Genomic DNA, 15,638 nt, shown 5'->3' with positions numbered 1-15,638 from the left:
TTAAACTAGCTCATTTACTATCATTTCAGTAGTTTGTTCTTCATCACTGTCCTTGGGTTTCCTGTCTTTAAGCTACTTTCTATCTTCATGATGGCACTTGTGGCCACATGAGTTTTAGGTAGTTTTAGTGAGTATAATTTTATGAGACACTAACAAATGCTTCCCCAAGATCAAAGGACCCTGGGTTCACGGTACATGTCTACTATTAGAGCCAGGAAATCTTTGATCAAGGTTGGCTGGAAGCAAGAATCAGGTCTCTGATTCTCCCCTCCCCCATTCCTCCCCCTTCCTTTCCCTCCCCTTCATTCTACTTTCCCTTCCCCTCCTCTTTTCTTTTTTCTTTTTTCTTCTTTGTCACCCTCACCTCCTTAATGTTGTACTGTGTAAGGTAGCTGTAAATAGAGCTTTGACCTTGGAGTCAGCCACTTGCCACTTACTAGCTGTGTGACCTTGGGCAAGTCACTTAACCCGGATTACCTTGCATCCAGGGCTGTCTCCAGTCATCCTGATCTTTATCTGTCCACGGGACTCGGATGACTCCGGAGAAGAAAGTGGGCCTGGTGACATAGTACAACCTCCCTCTCTCAAATCCAGTTCATGTGCTTGTCATGCATTACCCCCTGATGTCATGGTCTTCTTTGAGAAGGAGGGACAAAACACCAACATTGTTACCATGGTACTGTGTGTAGGGTCCAGTCTGGAAGAACATCTACCCACTTCATCTCTCTTGGCAACTTTCCTTCTGTGCCTAATTGACTATGCCATCCCTACATGGTGATTGTATTCTTGAGATTTTAGGATTGATATGGAATGATATATGGAATGAGACCCTTCTTATAATGAAACAGAAAGCCTTGGAAACCCATGCCCATATATACATATATATATATATATATATATATATATATATATATATATACACACACACACACACATACACACACACATATACATGTATATTTATTTATTTGTTTGTTTGCTTATTTATTTGTTTATTTATTTATTTATTTATTTTAGGTTTTTGCTAAGCAATGGAATTAAGTGGCTTGCCCAAGGCCACACAGCTAGGGAATTATTAAGTGTCTGAGACCGGATTTGAACCCAGGTACTCCTGACTCCAGGGCTGGTGCTTTATCCACTACGTCACCTTGCTGCCGCCCCCCCATCTCTTCATTCTTAGATTACACTTGGCTGTTTGTTTTTTTCCTCTACCCATGTCTTATATTTCAGAGTTTGCACACAAATCTTGGTAGCATTTCTGTTATCAATGCCCAATGATTCCAGGGCTGACCATGTAGTTGAATTCTCAGACCCTTGGGTTCTACTTTTATTTATCTCAGCCATTTACCAGAAAATGGAAAAGCAAAGAAAATCAGTCAAATTAGTCTATTTTTCTGAACTTAAACTACTCATGAGTTAAATTTTTCCATGTATTCCCTGAACCTTAATATGGATTATTGAAAATCAATTGTCTAGAAAAACCAATTTACAGGATGTGATTTATTCTTTTAACATTCTGTGTTTCTTTATACTTCCTGCTCTTTCATCTTCTAAGTCAGTGGTTCTCTGGACAGCTAGATGGTACAGTAGATAGAGAGAGGGCCTTGAAATCTGGAAGACCCAAGTTCAAATGCAGCCTCAGACATTTCCTAACTAGGTGACCTTAGGAAGTCACATAACCCTGATTGCCTTGCATCCAGGGCCATCTCCTGTTGTCCTGATTCCTAATTGGCCACTGGATCCTGATGGCTCTGGAGGAGAAAGTGAGGATGATTACTTTGCACAGACCCCCCCCCCCCCCTCAAATCTAGTTCAAATACATGTCCTGGCCTCACCCCTATGAATGTCATGGGATTCTCAAAGTGTGGTCCTGGAACCACTGGGGATCTCAATGCCCTTTTAAGGGATGTATGAGGTCAAAATATTTTCAAAATTAAAAAAAAATATTCTTAACACAATAAGCATCTATAGCTATAACCCATATTAACAAAAGGACATTCTGAAACAGCTTGGTGACACAATGATAGAACACCAGCCCTGGAGTCAGGATGACCTGAGTTTAAATCTGACCTCAGACATTTAATATTTACTTAGCTAGGTGACCTTGGGCAAGTCACCTAACCCCTTGCTTTGTAAAAAAATAAAAGACATTCTCAGTGTTTTTTAAGAATGCGTCTCCTGAGGCTAACTATTGCTTTAAATAATGACATCCTAATCTTCTTTTCAAAAATAGAAAACAAAACTTGAATGGTTTTCTAGGTAATCGGAGTTTGTCTTGTCTGAAAATATTTTAGAACCACTCCTATTAAATATTTTTTTTTCTTTACTGTCCTTTGATTCAGACAATGGCAATGTGGATTTTTTCCTCTTTTTTTTGAATTTTTCCTCTTTTTTTAAAAAAGAAAAGAATGCTTTAAAAAATTCTCTTTGAAAGGTGAACCTACATCACCCAGGTAATCTCAAAGTGGCCTCAGGTTGTGTCCAAAGAATGTCTTTGACCCTTTTAAGGAATCTTGTTTTACTGGCATTGCAATCAACAACAAATAAATCAAAGGAAATCCCTTCTATTCTTGGGCTGTTCCTACTACAGGCATCTAGATGGCCTAACCTGCCCAGCTCTGTTATTTGCATTTATTTAAACTTTGTAGTAATCTGCAATTCTCAGTAAATCCTTCATAATTATATTTATGTAAATTCCCTATGGTCTGGCAGCCCAACCCATCTTGCTTGGAAGGGATTTTGTCCATTTTGTGGACAACCAAAGCTATGAGCTGCAGATGATAAGAGAAAGAAACCTTATGGATAGAAAGATTTGTTTATGGAATTTTATGTCAGGTACATTGTTTGACAAAATGATCTAAGAAATATGTGTTTACATTTGTATATATTTATGTGTGTGTGTGTGTGTGTGTGTGTGTGTGTGTGTGTGCGCGCGCGCGCATCTATGCCTATGCATAGGTGTCTACTTCTATGGTTTGGAGTTAAGTGAAATAGATAACTAAACATATATAGGCACATATACATGGTAAACACACATATTTTTATATGTATGTTTATAGCCAGCTAGGTGGCAATGGATAGAGGGCAGGTCCTGAAGTCAAGAAGACTCATCATTCCTGTGTTCAAAATACTAGTTGTACAATCATGAGCAACTCTTATAACCTCCTTGGCCTCAGTTTCCTCATCTGTCAAATGAACTGGAGAAGGATATAGCAAATCATTTCAGTATTTCTGCCAAGAAAACACCAAATGGGGCAGTTAGGTAGCATAGTGGATAGAGCCCTTGCCCTGGACTCAGGAGGACCTGAATTCAAATCCAGTCTCAAACAATAATTACCTAGCTGGGTGACCTTGGGCAAGTCACTTAACCCTATTGCCTTGCAAAAACAAACAAATAAAAGAAATTTGAACTTCCTTCATAAGCACTATAGAGCTAGTATAGACAAATCTCAGCATTAGGAAGGATGGATATACATGAAAGAGATAGAATACTGACCAGTGGAGAGGCTATAGGAGTAATCCAGTAGTAATGAGGACCTGTATTAGGGTACTTGCAGCAGGAATAGAGTATCAGAACAAAGAAATTTGACTGACAGACCAAGAAAAGAAGAAAAATATAAGAAAATACCAAATGGGGTCACCAAGAGTAATACAACTGAACAAGATATCTGTGTATGATTATGTGCATGTTTGTCTATTTTTAATGTGTCTATGTATATATTTACATTTATTCATATATGATTATTTATTACATTTATTCATGTGTGATTATGTGCATGTGTGTCTATTTTTCATGTGTCTGTGTATATATTTCCATTTACTCATATATATATGTGTGTGTGTGTACACACACACACACACACACACACGCAATCTATTTTATTGCAATTCTCCAGCTCCACTTCCTTCATTTACCCTACAACATAGAGAGGAGTTCTGGTGGTGGTCCAACTCACCAAATGTTCGTGTGTGCATTTATGCACACATCCATGTATAATATGCATAAGTATGTGTTTGTGTTCCTACATAGTATCATGTATAGAACATGTAATGGATCACATTCGTGTCTGTAGGGTAACAGATGCAGATGAGAACAACTGGGATCCAGATGGTTTAATAAGCTCTTATGAACTAATCTTATGTAGGAAAGCACTCAAAAGTATGGATGGTGGTAAAATTTTTACGTGTTTGATTTTGATGTCCCATAAAGATAAGTACTAATGCAAATTTTCAAGATTTACTATCTAATGTTCCCAATCACACTGACCTAAATTTATGCCAGATATGTTTTTAATATATAAGGTCCTTTAAAAAAATATGACAAAACTAATCAGGGAAAAATCATTTTCATTGTGTTTCTCCTTAAGGAAGAGTAGGAAAGGCAAGAAATGCAAATAAAGAACTAAAACAAAATATATATAAGGTCCTTTTTGCAAAGATCTGTTTATTCTCAGCATTACTTTGAACAGAAATGGAGTCAGGGAGGAAATGACTTGCAAAGATCCATTATATTCTTAGCCTCTTGAGCTCCCAGTCCTGTTGCTCTGCTTGCTTAGTCATGCTACTGTCTCTTGTAAATAGTGCTTTCTATCTCAGCTTGCATAAACAAAGTCAGGAAGAAGCTCACCCCGGGGGGAATGGACCCTTCACATAAGCTTGCTGGGAGATAAGACACGTGTGTGTTTCTATAAGCTCACTAGCCCCACCCCTTTCATTTACACGGACAGTATGGGGCTGGCAACTGCTGCTGATGGTGCAGTTTACTGTGGGCAGTGGCATTCACACAGGTCAATTGGTCACCTGTACAGCCCCCTTCCCTCCCCAGGACCATATTCCACTGCTCATATTCTGTGTCACGGGTGCCCTGAAATTGAAGGTGAAAAGCTCATTTGTTAGGGTGGCTGAGTTGTTAAGGAAGGAGGGAGGGAGAAAACAGAGAGAGAATGAATCTCATAGGTAACTAAGAGCTAGGTCATTTTTCTTTTCTGCTTGATGAAACCATGGACATAATTGAAAGTACACATAGAAAAAGATCATGCTCACTCACGGACAGATGTCTTTCTACAAGCAGAGGTTTAGAAACTCTTAATTATACCTTCCTTTTTCTAATGGATTCTCTTTCTCTTTGAGATTGAAGGAAAGTGAATGGGGACCATTTTGGAGTCATTTTTTAAAAAATTTCCCCCAAACTCATTCTGCCTCAAAAAAACCATCTATCCTAACATAATTTCTAGGCTAGAAAATGGTTTTTCCATTGTTGCTGCCTTCTTGTGCAGGCAGAGGTATTTAAGGAGGAAGGAAGAGCTGAAAAGCAAAGCAACCAACAGCAAACCACCAAACCTTCGAAAATCGATTTTTAGCTTTCAAAGCCAAATCATTTGTGCATGGCTGGCCACATATTTGCCTCTCCTGCTACCGAGGTCACACTTTCAGTTTTTGTTTTGTTCATCTAGTGAGAGCAGAGAATGGCAAGAAAGAAACCAGAGTGTGTGAAAAAAAGTAACTCGGTAGCAGGAGAGGCCTGCCTGTGTCAAGGAAGTGGGTCCCATGTTCCTCTGGGTTTGTGGTTACTGAGGAAACATTTTGGGAACAGAGATGTCCTCGTGGGGTCAGCAGGAAATCATCTTTTCTAAACTGATCAGAGCCAGGACACCAGTGTTTATAGGAATGGTGGTGGTGGAGAAATTGAGTAACAGGTGGATTAAGCTAGAGTGGGTGATGTAATGGAAGGAAGGATTTTGCCAGGAAATTGGGAGACATGGGTTCTAATCCCAGCTGTGTGATTGACCAGCTAGCAGTGTGACTTTGGGTAAAAAAAGGTTTAACTATTGGGAGGCTTATTTTTTTTTAATCTATAAAATGAGGCAAGTAAGTTCTCTTTCAGCTTAAAATGATATGGTTAAAGTATAATCTACTATTGAAATTCGGTTCATTAAGGCCTTGCTTGAAGGCCTCACCTAGGTGAACAAACATTTGTGTTTATGCCCCTTAGGCCCCCTCCCCCTTGTTTCTCTTGTTATCACTATATTGTTGTTTTTCAGTTATATTCAATTCTGTGTGACCCCTTTTGGTTGTTGTGTGGTTTTTTTTGGCAAAGACACTGAGTGTTTTGCTGTTTCCTTCTCCAGCTCATTTTACACATGAGGAAACTGAGACAGACAGGGTGAAGTGACTTTCTCAGGGTCACCCAGCTAGGAAGGGTCTAAGGCCAGATTGGAATTTAGATCTTCCTGAGTCCAACTCTATCTACTGAGTTATCTCACTGCTCAGGGTCCTCCTATGTGTTCTTATATGTATCCTAGTATAGAAAATACTGCTTTTTTTTTTATTATGAACCATACTTTCTACTGAACTGAATTGAGTTAAAAACTTGGGTTCCCCTATAACCAGTGGTGTTTCCCAGTCCATTCAGGACAGTCACCCATAATAAAGCCTACGTGATACGTAGCAAGATTAGGATTTTTTGGAACATTTTTTCAAGTACTTAAAGAGTTCTCACTTTTCCTTAAAGATTATCTCTTTCTTTAGGTTCTTTAGGTTCCATGCAGTGTTTTTGAAAACCCAGCTGCTTTATAAACATCCCAGCCATTTACAAATGTAGTGGTCTTCTGAGCAAATTTTAAATATGCAGAACTCTAAAAAAAGCAGGTGTAAATTGCATCTAATTATGGTCATTTATTATAATGTAAATTGATACTGTTACTTGCAAGAGGAGTGGAGAGAATGAAAAGGGAAGGTATTTGGACTAGATATCCTTGAAACTCCCCCCCCCCCCCCCAAAGGGAAGTTATCTTTCCAGAGGAAGTAGCTGTCATTGTGCCGAGGACCAAATGCTTGGTTTGGCTTGGCAAGCCAGGATAAGTGAGAAGGGGCTTTGTCATAGGAAGAGGACCGGAGTGAGCTGGATCCTTAAATGGTGATAGGGAGAAGTTTCAGGAAGGGTTGGGAGATAAGGAGAGGCCTACTAGCAGTCTGTCCATGTGCACCTCAGAGTGAAGCACACTTGGTTATTGGCCTGGGTTGGGGACAAAGTCCAGCAACAGGTAAGAGCCGTGTCCTTGCCGGGCTCAGGCCCAGAAGGTTCTTCTCAGTCACCTTTTAATTAATCCTTGGCTGGGCCCTGCCAGGAGGCCATTATCAGCAGGTGAGGGAGATCCAAGATGCAGCAGAGGCCTATGGAACAGTGATTATCATCAACTGTAGAGGGAGAGTATTGACTGCTAATCAACAGGCCAAATTACTGGGAAAAGTCAGCTGATGTTCATCTGAACTTTCCGGAACTTTGTACCTTGTAAAATGACTGTATTGGGACTTTCTGAACTTTCACCACTGAGTCATTTCTGGGAGGGGGAAGGGTGGTGGGAGCTGGATAGACCAGTAGCTGAAAATGGAAAATAGCATGCTGTCCTCTGGTGTGGTGATCAAGGTTCAGAATCTTCAGTTGGGTCCAAGCCCTAGGTAGGCCAGCAAAGGGATGAGACTGGGGCAGCTCACAGGACCACCCAGAGATGACTCTGCTGAACTCTGATCTTCATCTGACTCATTTTCCCCCAGGGATAAGTGCTCTCTTTGTTCTCTTGGAGCTAGCTATATACTTGAGCGAACACTCTTCGTGTTCTCTGGGTTCATTTGATGAGTTCTAAAAAACACCGGTGTCTGCTCCCAATCTAAGAGGTTGTTTTGTCTTTGGCGGCCTCTGGGTAACCTTGTAAAATCCAGTGTGTTTGTACATGCTTGTTCAGGCCGATGGTCAGGTCTTGTGGCAGGGGCTGAAGGGCTGCATGGGAGAAGTGATGATTGATGGGCAGTGAATACGGGTGAGGATTCACTAGGCAATTACTAACTTGGGCATCTTCCAACTCAGATCTACTACTGTGGAATTACCTTTATTATTATTGTCATTATTATTGTTTTTGTTGTTGCTATCATTGACAATGAACAGCAAAAATACCAAAAAGCTCCATGAGTGAATACACGTAAGTATTCCCCAGTCATAATAACTCGGGCTTCTTCCAACTCCAATCCACTACTGTGGGATTACCAGTATCATCATTATTATTAACCATTTACAACAATACCAGAAAGCTCAGTGAATAAATGTACATGAGGATTCACTATAACTTGGCTTCTTCCAACTTAAATCCACTCCGGTGGAATACCGTTATTATTATTACTAATAGTATCATTATAATTATTATCATTAACAACAATACCAGAAAGCTCCATGAATGAATATACATGAGGATTCACTGGCAATTAATACTTTGGCATCTTCCAGTTCCAATCCACTACTGTGGAATTACTATTGCCATTATTATTATCATTATCATTAACAATTAACAATAATACCAAAAAACTCAGTGAATGAATATCCAGGAGCATTTACCAGACAATTAATAACTTGACATCTTTTGCCTCAAATGCACTATTGTGGAATGCCATTTTTTGTCATCATCATATTTATTATCATAAACAATTAACAACAAAACACAAAAAACTTGGTGAATGAATACACATGAAGATGCACCAGGCAATTAATAACGCACATCTTCCAACTCAAATCCACTATGGTACGATACCATTATTATATTATCATTAATTGTATTATAATGCTGTTAACAATTAACAACAATACCCAAAACTCAGTGAATAAATATACGTGAGAATTCAGTAGGCAATTAATGTCTTGGCATCGGGGTAGCTGGGTGGTGCAGTGGATAGAGCACTAGCCCTGGAGTCAGAAGTCCCCGAGTTCAAATTTGGATTCAGCCACTTAATAATTATCTAACTGTATGGCCATGGGCAAGCCACTTAACCCTATCGCCTTGCAAAAATTGAAAAAAAAAATATCTTGGCATCTTCCAACTCGAACCCACTACTGTGTAATACCATCATCATCATCATCATCATATTATTATTATTATTATTATTATTATACATATCATTAATAATTAACAACAAAATACCCAAAAGCTTAGGAATGAATATATATGAGGATTCATTAGACAATGAATGACTGGGATCTTCCAGCTCTAGTCCGCTACGGTGGAATATCAGTATCGACATCATATTATCATTATACTTGCTACCATTAGCAGTTAACAACAAAATACTGAAAATCCCAGGACAGAATATACATGAGAGTTCACTAGGCAGTTAATAATTTGGCATCTTCCAAGTCAAGCCCACTACTGCTGAATATGAGTCTCATCGTCATTTATCATAATATTATTATTATACTTCTCATCATTAACAAATAATAGCAAAATACCAGAAAGCTCAGCGAATGACTTATACATGAGGATTCACCAGCCGTTAATAATTTGGCATCTTCATTAACAATAATACCAAAAAGCTCGGTGAATGAATATCTGTGAGGATTCACCAGGCAGTTAAGAACTTGACATCTTTTGACTCACATTTATTACTGGGGAATATCATTTTTATTATCATCTTCATCTTCATTATCATCATATTATTATGCTTATTATCATTAGCAAATAATAACAAAATACCAAAAAGTTTAGTGAATGAATATCCATGAGGTTCACTAGGCAATTAATGACCCGGCATCTTCCGACTCTGATCCACTCCTGTGGAATATTATTATTACTATTATCATCATCATCATCATCATCACAATTATTGTCACTAACAATTAACAGCAAAATACCGAAAAGCTTACCGAATGAATACACAGGCGTATTGGTCAGGCAGTCCGCCACGGGCATCTTCCCGCCGAGTGCCCTCGCTGCCAGCAGCAGCAGTTGGACTAGAACAACTCACCTTGGCGGGGACCGGGCCGTGGGCCGGGAGGGGTCAGAGGCCCCGCGTGTTCGCGGCTCATCACGGCTGCGTCCCCGTGTGGGTGGGGAGCGGGCGGGCTGGGCAGGGGCGGCCTCGCCGGTGCCCCCCAAGTGTGCAAGATGTGAGTGGCACCCCGTAACTTGCTGCGTTATCTTGGGGGCCAGGGCTCGCCCCCTCCCCGCCCCGGGCCGTGGGCGCCTCCTCTGCCGCGGGGGCCGTGGGACGGAGCGGGGTCCGGGGGCTCCCCGCTGGGGCCCGGAGCGGGGTCCGGGGGCTCCCCGCGTGGGGCTCGGAGCGGGGTCCGGGGGGCGGCCCCGCGTGGGGCTCGGAGCGGGGTCCCGGGGGGCCCCCCGCGTGGGGCTCGGAGCGGGGTCCCTGGGGCTCCCCGCGTGGGGCTCGGAGCGGGGTCCCGGGGGCCCCCCGCGTGGGGCTCGGAGCGGGGTCCCGGGGGCCCCCCGCGTGGGGCTCGGAGCGGGGTCCCGGGGGCCCCCCGCGTGGGGCTCGGAGCGGGGTCCGGGGGGCGGCCCCGCGTGGGGCTCGGAGCGGGGTCCTGGGGGCTCCCCGCGTGGGGCTCGGAGCGGGGTCCGGGGGGCCCCCCACGTGGGGCTCGGAGCGGGGTCCCTGGGGCCCCCCGCGTGGGGCCCGGAGCGGGGTCCCGGGGGCCCCCCACGTGGGGCTCGGAGCGGGGTCCCGGGGGCCCCCCGCGTGGGGCCCGGACCGGGGTCCCTGGGGCTCCCCCGCGTGGGGCTCGGAGCGGGGTCCGGGGGGGCTCCCCGCGTGGGGCTCGGAGCGGGGTCCCTGGGGCTCCCCGCGTGGGGCTCGGAGCGGGGTCCCGGGGGCTCCCCGCGTGGGGCTCGGAGCGGGGTCCCGGGGTCCCCCGCGTGGGGCCCGCAGCCGGGCCCGGGGGCGCCGTGCGGCGTGGCCGCCAGCAGGGGGAAGAGCGCGCCGGCCAGGCCGCTCGGGGTGCGGGTGGGGGCGGGGCGCGCCCCGCGGCTGACAATGGGGCGCAGGGGGAGCCCCTCTCCCCCCGGCCCGCCCCTCCGCCAGCCCCGCCGCATCTCCTCTCCCTTGTGTTTCAGACAGGAAGTGCCCGGTGCCGCCGGCCCAGAATGAGGGAGTGAGGGCTGCCCGCCCCGTGCCCGCGCCGTGCCCGCGCCGTGCCCGCACCCGGAGCTTCCCGACAGCACCCTGGGCCGCGCAGGGTAGCCGCCTGCTCCAGGTAAGGGGGCGCCCCTGGGGCGTGGGGAGGGGGCGGCCCTGGTGGGCAGACATCGCCCGTGGTGCCCCTCGCGGCCCGTGCCCCCTCGCCCCCGGGGCCGGCTTCTCCCCTTTGCCCCAGACTCATCCCCGGCGGGTGGGCGGCGTGTGCCCACCCTGGGCTCTGCGCCCAAGCTCCTGCCCCTGGCGGCGATGCCGCCTCTGCCGCCTCCTCCCCTCCGCTGCCACTGATGTTCCGGCAGCTCTTTGTTCCTTGCCCAGGACCATCCTCACCGGTTATTTTCTGGGTTGTGCCGATTGGGATTGGGTGTGAGGATGAAGGAAAGAAAGAGGGGCTGGGGACTGGAGGGGAGGAGCGGAGGGAGAGTCTTGAGCTCTCCCTTTACCTCCCAAGAAAAAGCTCCTTCTTTGGTCCATGGAGTAAGAAGTAGTAGGCGCCTTCCTTTCTGGGCCAGGAGAACCGGATCCTAAGGTAAAAGGGAGATACACGGGCAGGGGATCTTAGGTAAGAGAGAGAACGGGGTACAGACAGAGGAGAGAGATGGCAGAGAGCTCGGGGCTGAGTTATTTAGTCTGCTGTCTGGTCTGTGAGTTCCCTGTCTGGTTCTTGGTCGGGCTCCCTTTGCCTAGACAGAAGCTACTTTTGAAAGTAGAAGCCAGACATCCTTGGTTTGTTAAATGTTGTTCGTCACCCAGTTACTGTCGCCTCCCGCTTTTCTTGGCTACGATGGGCTCACTGGTACCTCACTGGTACCTCGTGGGGATGTCTTGTTCCGTCTTAGCAAAGATGTCACCAAATGTCAGAGAAAAGTGACTTTTGTGCCCGACTCCATCCTCGGATCATCTTTCTGGTCGTTCTCTTCCCCTGTGGATCCATCCCTAAGTCGGTTGGAGTTTTTCACCATTACTGGCAGCTGGCATGTAATGGACATTTTAAGATTTGCAAAGCACTTTGTATTCATCATTCACTCGCTCATTCGGCAAGCACTGATGTAGAGCCTACTGGGTGCCAGGCAGACTTTGGGGGGGCAGGCAGACTTTAGGGGGCCAGGCAGAATTCGAGCTTCCAGGGCTTGAAAGGAAAGGTATTTCCCCACTGATAAATACTATCTGTCTTGAAGCGGCGAGGATAGAAAACCAGTTTGTTATGAAGCTATTTGGGATTTTAAGTTGCCCATTTGAGTCCTATAAATACCTGATTCATTTTTTAAACTAATTTTCATATACAGTAGTGAAGAAAGAAATAATTAATGTGCAGAAATATTCCCTCCTATGGAGCATCATTGCTAGGGGGGACCAGGGAAGAGTAGTAGTCTCCCTGCAGCTCTTTCAAGAAAGGATGGAATTCTGTTGCTACATGTACCATTATTCCCTGTATTGGGCAACCAGGGTTTACCCAGCACCAGTTAGTTGTGGATTTTTTTTTTAAGAGCATGATATGGATTCCTGCCAGGAACACTAGATGATGAAAGATTAATTGTGATTTCTTTAGTAGGCAGTTCATTTTGTTTCTATGGAAGAGTAACTGATGGATAGTGGTAAAATGACCTCAGAGTCAAATGGAGAGATCTCTGGCTCCAGAGGTAGAAGACCTGGGTTCAGTACCATCTTGGACAGTTTCTAGGTGTGTATGACCTTGGGAAATGAACTAAACCTTCCTGCACTTCAGTTTCCTCATAGGTGAAATAAGTTTACCTAAGTCGTATGTCTGAGATCTTCCCCAGGATTCAAGACAGGCTTAGAGCTAGAAAAAGACCTTGCAAGTCTTATAATCCAACCCTTTCACGTCAAGATAGTGTCCAAGATCACATAAGTAATAAATGGCAAGATTAAGAATCTCAGGATGTCACCCTTCCCATTACATTAAACTGCCTTTGATCCTACCATCCCTTCTCTTGAATAGGAATAGGGATCCTATCTATGATTTCATAGTTTTAGGGAACTCCCAGATGAGGAAATTCTCTATATTGGTTCAGTTTGCCATCCTCTCTACAATTTACAATCTTGGTTGTCCAAAACACCAAGGGGTTAAATGATTTGCCACCTCAACCAGTAAGTGTCATAGAAGAATCTTGAACCCAGGTCAAAACTGGTTTCCTGTCCAAGCTACCATACTGCTTTGGTGATAATAGTAATAAAGTAACACCTTTTATTTGTGTTGCTATATGAATTTCAACCTCTAATTCAATTCTAATGCAATTTGAACCTCAAATATATCCTATTTATGGTTAAAATTATAGTAAAATGGTCATAGAATCCTATATTTATAGTAAGAGATACATTATAGGTCATCTGGTCTGTCATTTTATTGATGAACAGACCGAGACCATAAGAGGTCAAGTGACTTTGTGAATTCATAAGAAAACATGTTGCAAAGGCATGATTTGAACCCACACCCTCAAACTCCAAACGTCACTCTGGTTTTAGTAGCAAATATTCAAAATATACCTTAAGGAATAAAAAATTAATTTTATACTTTTGTTTTAGAAGAAACATAGGAAGTAAAACTAGGCTTTTCTTGGTCAAGAGCTTAAGAGTATCTATGATATCTGCCAGAGCTAGGGAAAAGAAGGAATCTTACAAAAGCAGGTAACTTCCTCTTTTTTTTTTTTTAGGAAAAAATTTAATGGAGGGATCAGAGTTTGTGATTTTTCAAAAAAGGTATCAGGGGATGAGAAGGATGAATTTCAGAGAAACTTGAAAAGTACAGGCTCAATCTAGGAGTCACTATGTTTTTTTTTTCAGGCAGTATGTTTCAGGATTGAGTCTTCAGTCTGTCTGTCTCTTCCTTGGCATTCACCCAAGAGGAGGATGGAGAATGGCTGTTTTATCTTAGTGTATTACCTTTGCAATTCTTCGCAGGTGATTTACTTGGGGGGCAGTTAGGTGGCACAGTGGATAGAACACTGGCCCTGGAGTCAGGAAGACCTGAGTTCAAATGCAACCTCAGACACTAAATAATTACCTAGCTGTGTGGCCTTGGGCAAGTCACTTAATACCACTGCCTTGCAGGAAAACAAACCAAAAACAGGTGATTACTTGTGATGTAGGGGGCATCCTGAGCATCATTTCAGAATGTCTTTAGCCACCCAACAAGAGACTGAACCCTAAAATTACTCTGATTTAGTGTTGTTTGGTTTGACAGATCAACTCCTACTTTCCCCAATAATGATACTAAGAACAATATTAAATAGTGGCAGTGTGATGTCATAGGAAGAAGACCAGTCTGGATTCAAGTCTGGTGTGTATTGGTTGAATGGCCCGGGGCAAATATCTCCATCTCTCAGGGTTCCAGACAACTCTCTGAAGTTCCGAGTTAAAGGGGAGTTCATTGAAGATTTGCCATCTGTGAAGGGAGTTTCCACCCAGATGAAATGATTGTTCTGAATGAATAATAACAACAATGATAATTAACTGACATTCATTCATAAAGCGGGTGAAAGCTGGCAAAGGGCTTTACTTTCCTGATCTCGTTGGTCCTTCCCCAAAGCCCTGTGAGATAAGTACTAGAGGTGTTATTAGCCTCATTTGATAGATGAAGAAACAAAAGCTGGGACAGAGAGAAGGAGGGAGGGTGAGAAGGGGGGGGGACAGACCAACAAAAGGGAATATCAATACAGGGATAGGGCAGGAGGAAGGAAGAGAGTCCTCAGAGACATGGACACTGAGGTTAAGATTAAATGACTAGGTGGTGCAGTGGATAGAGCACTGGCCCTAGTGTCAGGAGGATCTGAGTTCAAATCCAGCCTCAGACACCTAATAATTACCTAGCTGTGTGACCTTGGGCAAGTCACTTAACCCTATTGCCTTGCAAAAAAAAGATTAAGTGATTGAGGCAGGGTCACACAGCTGTGAAGAATTGGAGTTGGGGTCTTAACCCTGGCCTTCCCAACTCCAGGACTATCCTGTCTCCTGTGATGATTTGTCATAAACCAGGCTTTGTCTTGTTAGAACTTAATGCTTCCTTGACTAGATACCTTTTATTCCTACTTCCTCTCCAAGACTGGATTTATCCAGATTTCATCAGCATAGTTTGTGCAGTTGTTGCCAACCCCCTTGAGGCATGCTCATGCCAGTCTTTTAAATTGACCTTAAATCATGTTCTGGGATTAAGACTTTGCTCCCTTGAATGGTGAAGTTGGCACATTTTAATGTTTTGAAACAATAACAGTTGTGAGGTATTGGAAATGAATTGACTTTCCCTAAGATTGTAAGGCTTCTTCGCCATCATCATTGATTTGTAACTGAAAGGGACCTTGGAAGTCATCTGAAGAAACTCCTTTGTTTGCCACAGAAGACCCAGAAAGATTAAAGAATTTTCCCTAGGTAGTAAGGACAGTCAGAATTTGAATTCAGGCCCCCTGACTTCATGTACCAACAAAAATAACTTATTTAATATGGGTTAATGAGAGGAAGATGGGAGATTACATTTTGGCATTTGCGTGATAAGGTGAACCTGATAAATGATTTGGGAATGAAAGGCAGTACTTTACGACAGCTCTTCCCAACTCCACACCAGATCTCTACATCACCCTGCCTCCAGGTTTCAGCTCTGTATTCTGAGGACCTTGGCTCCCCCTGCCAATAAAGGAGGGCTCAGTCTTCTAAGACAA

The 15,638-nt window shown here is 44.0% G+C and overlaps 1 protein-coding gene across 4 annotated transcripts in view; it reads left to right on the top strand.

Moving 5' to 3' along the window:
- The window catches only part of LRRC8D (leucine rich repeat containing 8 VRAC subunit D), a 193,714-nt gene that overhangs the window by 28,077 nt on the left and 149,999 nt on the right, over nucleotides 1-15,638 (top strand). For 2 of the 4 annotated variants that reach the window (XR_012475549.1, XM_074221706.1), the window contains exon 2: nucleotides 10,887-11,026. The exons of 1 other annotated variant lie outside the window; for it this stretch is intronic. The gene's annotated coding sequence lies outside the window, so the exon portion shown is untranslated. Of the gene's footprint in view, nucleotides 1-10,886; nucleotides 11,027-11,214; nucleotides 12,650-15,638 lie in introns of those variants that run through there. One more of the 4 variants, XM_074221707.1, reaches the window with a different exon arrangement.

Source organism: Macrotis lagotis, chromosome 2 (genome assembly GCF_037893015.1).
Source record: "Macrotis lagotis isolate mMagLag1 chromosome 2, bilby.v1.9.chrom.fasta, whole genome shotgun sequence".
In the NCBI taxonomy this organism is placed as follows: Eukaryota; Metazoa; Chordata; class Mammalia; order Peramelemorphia; family Peramelidae; genus Macrotis; species Macrotis lagotis.
The sequence above is the reverse complement of the archived record's forward strand: the minus strand, read 5'-3'. Positions and strand labels throughout refer to the sequence as shown.